The sequence below is a fragment of the Theropithecus gelada genome, chromosome 11 (genome assembly GCF_003255815.1).
Source record: "Theropithecus gelada isolate Dixy chromosome 11, Tgel_1.0, whole genome shotgun sequence".
NCBI classification, from domain to species: Eukaryota; Metazoa; Chordata; class Mammalia; order Primates; family Cercopithecidae; genus Theropithecus; species Theropithecus gelada.
The window spans coordinates 11,853,420-11,858,988 of NC_037679.1; the positions used below are offsets into that span (position 1 = coordinate 11,853,420).

A 5,569-nucleotide genomic window follows, 5' to 3' on the forward strand; every position below is an offset into this window, starting at 1 on the left:
CTCTGGGGCAGGAGGAGGGAAGGGAAGTGTGCTGGACCTCTGGACTCACCTGGCCATATGCTGGGTGAGCACAGGTCCCCATCTGTCTGTCCCTCCCCAGGACTCCCCAACCCCACTGAGGCTGGAGAGGAGCATCCCTTTGGAAAGTAACTTTGAGGGAGGTTTCAAGTAGTCTCAGTTTGGGGGAAAAGAACTCAGAGTCTCTGTCTGAGGCAAGCAGCAATGAGTGGTGAGATCAGAGGAGTCACCCTCAGTGTCTGAACCACTCACTCACTTTCTCCCTAATCCCTGCCCTCTGTCCTTCACAGCTGGGTGCCAGGAGACAGCAATGAACAAGACACAGCCCCTGCACCCAATGCTCTCACCGTTAAGGAGGAAAAACAGAAGAGTAGGCATTTAAGGTAGCAGGAGGCCGGGCTATGATGTGGAAAAGCACAGGGCACCATGGAACTCAGAGGAGAGATGCTGAGGAGGGAAGGATGATGGCTTCACAGTAGGAGGGGGTTCAAAGAGGAAAAGATGTTTGGCCCATTCTCGAAGAAAAAGGAAGTTTGGGAGACTGCTAAAGAGGATGAGAAAGGACATCCCAGTTGCATTGGGAGTATTGAAATGGGGGTTAAAAGCTAGTGGGCAGTGCAGTGCAACCGAGCCTAAGAATGACAGGCTCACCTAGGCCTTCCAGGTTGTCACCCAGAGACCTGGGGCCCGTCTGAGTTGGAGGAAGGGTGTGATGTAAGGCCCTCGTGCACCTGTGTGGGTGGAGGGTCAGGAAATGATAGGGTTCTGGCCTGACCTCCTGACGGCCCCTCGTGCATTCCCACCAGAATCTCAGGTAGCAAGCCTGAGTTGAAGGGAGCATTCTTCAGAGTATGGCCCGTCCCGGGGACTCCTGGGCTGCCCTGTTCCTTTGTTACAGGGTTCCTGCTTCTTGGCGCTCTCTATCCCTGCCCGCAGCCTCTGGATCATCCTGACAAGCTCAGCAATCTCACTCTTAGTGTTCCTCAAGTCATTGCTGTGCCTGCTGGCCATGGTCTCCAGCTCCCCAAGCTGAGAGGAGGGAGGAAGAGGAAATTGTCAACCATGAAGAGGGGGAAATATGAGGTCTGACCCCAGGGGACAAGCTTTGGTGTATGTTCAAAGGCTGGAGCACCTCCAGAACATACCATGGAAGGGGGACACCTGGGCTCAGTTTGAGAAGTTTCTCCTAACCAAAGGGGTGGGAAAGACTGCTGCCTGTCCTGCAGGGTTTGCTTCGTTGATCAACTTGTTCAGCTGATGATGATGATGAAGATGAGGAAGGCAGTGGTGGTGGTGCTGATGATGGTAGTACCATCATCAGATGGTAATGGTGGCGGTGAGCAGGGCTTCCACTTTTGACCAAGGAAGCAGGTGGCAGCTAAAGCCCAATCCACACTGTGCTTGCCACACTGTGGCCCACATTGCTGCATCTGCCCAGAGTGGCACTTTTTCTAACTCGCACAAAGACATTCTATGGGCTCGCTCTGGCCCCATGGTATTGACCATGATGACGGTAACAACAGCTATGATTTGTCAAACCCTTTGTTTAGCTCTTTTTTAATTGACACATATAGTAATACATGTTTATGAGGTACAGTGTGATGTTTTAATACATGTATAGATCATGCAATGATCAAATCAGGGTAATTAGCTTATCCAACACCCCAATGTCAGGCTCTTACTGATCACCCAAATGCTTAATCACATTATCTGGCACATCAACCCTCCCAGGGTCCTGGAGGCTATGGGAAGCCTGTGTCTCTGTGAGCCAGTTTTCAGAGGGTCGCAGCTCTGCTGGAGGACAATATAGGGGTTTCGTGCCTGGGTGACAAAGTTGGGCAGGAATGAAGGGCCCAAGAGGAAACTGATTCCTCCAAGTTCCTGACTCACCCACCTTGGTCTGGTACAGGGCCTCAGCCTCAGCCTTACTCTCCCAGGCGATCTACTGGTACTGGGCGTGGACCTCAGCGATGATGCTCTCCAGGTCCAGGTGCCGGTTGTTGTTGAGGGAGAGGATGATGGACATGTCATTTGATTGCAACAGTAGCTGGCTATACTCCTGCAGACACAAAGCCAATTCTGCTCACGTCTAATGGACAGGCCCCTACCACAAACCCCTAAAGTTAGCTTTATAGTGATGCCACTAAAAAACACAAAGACCAAGATGCAGGCCTAAATCTCAGCCAGCAGGCTAAAGAATGAAAAGGTGTCTGTCCTCCAATCCTACTGCAGAGGTGCATGGGTCTATTTGTTCAGGTACCTTGGATGGGGGAGGAGACTCTAAGAATGTTATCCATAGGCACTGGCAATCATAGATGTGGGGGACACAGAAAAGGAGAAAGAAAAAAGAAAGGAAGTTAAAATATTTGATAGATAAATAGTTTCAAAGGTCTCAGAATCTGAGTAGATGGTGTGGTAATAGATGTGAAGGTAAAAAGCACTGAATGAAAAAATTAAGGCTTAAGAGAATCAATCATGTCTTAAACATATATTGGGAAGGAAGGGGGCCTTATAGCCTCAGAGAGGGGCTGCAGGAAGTTGATCTCATCCATCAGGCTCTCCACTTTCACCTCCAGGTCCACTTTGGCCACGTGGGGAAGGAGACCACCAGACCAGCGACTGGCATATTTTCATTTGCTTAAAGCCTGTACTTGTCCATAATTGTTATGAAGTGAAATGGAAACCACTTTTACCCTGGTCATTAAACTTAGGTTAAGAGTGACTTGAAGATGGTGACAGCTCCGCGACGTTGAGGCCACGTTGGGCAGTTCAGACTCAGGGTGATGGCAGGAGAGCTGGCTGACAAAAAGGACCATGATGCATCACCTTCCAAAGAGGAAAGGAAGCGATCACGGACTCCTGACGGAGAGTGGGATAGAGACAGGGACCGCAAGTCTTCCCCATCTAAAGATAGGAAACAGCATCGTTCAAGGGATAGACATCAAGGAGGCAGCCATTCTCACTCTCATTCCCGTTCCAAATCTGCAGAAAGAGAACAATGGCACAAAGAATGAGAACGAGATAAGGAGCGAGATTATAATAAGAAGGACCAAGATTGAGACAAGGACGGGCACAGATGGGACAAGGACCAGAAATGATTCAGTTTATCTCCTGGCCAAGGAAAAGACTTTAAATTTCGGAAGGACAGAGACTCTAAGAAGGATGAAGAGGATGAACATGGTGATAAGAAGCCTAAGGCCCAGCCATTATCCCTGGAGGAACTTCTGGCCAAGAAAAAGGCTGAAAAAGAAGCTGAGGCTAAACCCAAGTTCCTCTCCAAAGAAGAACGAGAGGCTGAAGCTCTAAAGCAATGGCAGCAGGCGGTAGAAGAGCAGCAGAGGATGTTTGAAGAAGAGAGAAAGAAAAGAAAACAATTCCAAGACTTGGGCAGGAAGATGTTGGAAGATCCTCAGGAATGGGAGTGTCAGGAATGCAGGGGGAAGATGGAGTGAGAGACCAGTGGAAATGAGGGTGAGCAAGGGCGGCAGAAGATCTGGGAAGAGAAGGATAAGGGCAAGGAACCGCATGCCATTAAGGAGCATTACTTGGGGTGGCATCAAAAAGCGGCACCCAACGAGACATTTCAATGACTTTGTTTTTGAGTGGGATGCATCTGAGGACATTTCCATTGACTACAACCTCCTGTACAAAGAACGGCACCGGGTGCAGTTGTTAGGGCGAGGCTTCATTGCAGACACTGACCTCAAGCAGCAGAAATGAGAGCAGTCACATTTCTATGGAGACCTAATGAAGAAGAGGCGAACCCTGGAAGAAAAGGAGCAGGAGGAGGCAAGACTCTGCAAACTTCGTAAGAAGGAAGCCAAGCAGCGCTGGGATGATCGTCATTGGTCTCAGAAAAAGTTAGATGAGATGACAGACAGGGACTGGCGGATCTTCTGTGAGGACTACAGCATAACCACCAAAGGTGGCAAGATCCCCAATCCCATCCCATCCTGGAAAGACTCTTCTCTGCCCCCACACATCTTGGAGGTCTTTGATAAGCGTGGCTACAAGGAACCAACACCTATCCAGCGTCAGGCAATTCCCACTGGGCTACAGAATCGTGACATCATTGGTGCGGCTGAGACTGGCAGTGGCAAACAGCAGCCTTCCTCATCCCACTGCTGGTCTGGATCACCACACTTCTCAAAAATGACAGGATCGAAGAGTCAGACCAAGGCCCTTATGCCATCATCCTGCCTCCCACCCGTGAGTTGGCTCAACAGATTGAGGAAGAGACTGTCAAGTTTGGAAAGCCCCTAGATATCCGCACTGTGGCTGTCACTGGTGGCATCTTCAGAGAAGACCAGGGCTTCAGGCTGCACATGGGTTGTGAGATTGTGATCGCTACCCCTGGGCGTTTGATTGATGTTCTGGAGAACTGCTCCCTGGTGCTGAGCCGCTGTACCTATGTGATTCTGGATGAGGCAGATAGGATGATTGACATGGGCTTTGAGCCAGATGTCCAGAAGATCCTGGAGCACATGCCTGTCAGCAACCAGAAGCCAGACACGGATGAGGCTGACGACCCTGAGAAGATGCTGGCCAACTTTGAGTCGGGAAAACATAAGTACCACCAAACAGTCGTATTCACGGACACCGTGCCCCCAGCGGTGGAGCGTCTGGACAGGAGCTATCTTCGGCGACCTGCTGTGGTGTACATTGGCTCCTCAGGCAAGCCCCATGAGTGTGTGGAACAGAAGGTCTTCCTCATGTCAGAGTCAGAAAAGAAGAAAAAGCTGCTGGCAATCTTGGAGCAAGGCTTTGATCCACCCATCATTATTTTCGTCAGCCAGAAGGACTGCGACGCGTTGGCCAAAACCCTGGAGAAGATGGGGTACAATGCTTGCACACTGCACAGTGGAAAAAGACAGGAGCAGCTAGAGTTTGCATTGTCCAACCTCAAGGCTGGGTCCAAGGATATTTTGGTGGCTACAGATGTGGCTGGTCATGGTATTGACATCCAAGATGTGTCTATAATTGTCAACTATGATATGGCCAAAAATATCGAAGATTACATCCACCTCATTGGCTGCACGGGACGAGCAGGCAAGAGTGGGGTGGCCATCACCTTCCTCACAAAAGAGGACTCTGCTGTGTTCTACGAGCTGAAGCAAGCCATCCTGGAAAGCCCAGTGTCTTCCTGTCTCCCAAAGCTAGCCAATCACCCAGATGCCCAGCATAAGCCAGGCACCATCCTCACCAAGAAGCACCAGGAAGAGATCATCTTTGCCTGACACCACTCTTCCTGTGGGCTGAGGGCATCTCCGAAGCTGCCTGATGCCTGTTCTTCAGAACCTTCACATCCCTCTTTCCAGGTCCTCACTCCTGGGTTACGGGGGCTTAGGAAAACAACCAGACTCCCTAGTCCAGACCCTCAGGTCAGGAGGCCTGCCTGTGGGGCTGCAAAAGGAGAGGACGATGCTGTTGGAGGCAGGGAGAGCAAATTACCACAGCTTTTTGGTCCAGCTCCGCCCTTCTTTGCTTTGGGATTGCAGTGGGCCATCAGCTCATGCCAGGCTATGGGGGCAGCCAGTTGGCATTGCTCCCC

At 50.6% G+C, this 5,569-nt stretch overlaps 1 pseudogene across 1 annotated transcript; it reads left to right on the forward strand.

Annotated features, from left to right (window-relative positions):
• Positions 1-2,798: 2,798 nt before the first annotated feature.
• LOC112635126 lies at positions 2,799-5,334 on the forward strand (annotated as a pseudogene). The gene has a single exon (XR_003121863.1). The product of XR_003121863.1 is annotated as a probable ATP-dependent RNA helicase DDX23 pseudogene (transcript).
• Positions 5,335-5,569: the final 235 nt, after the last annotated feature.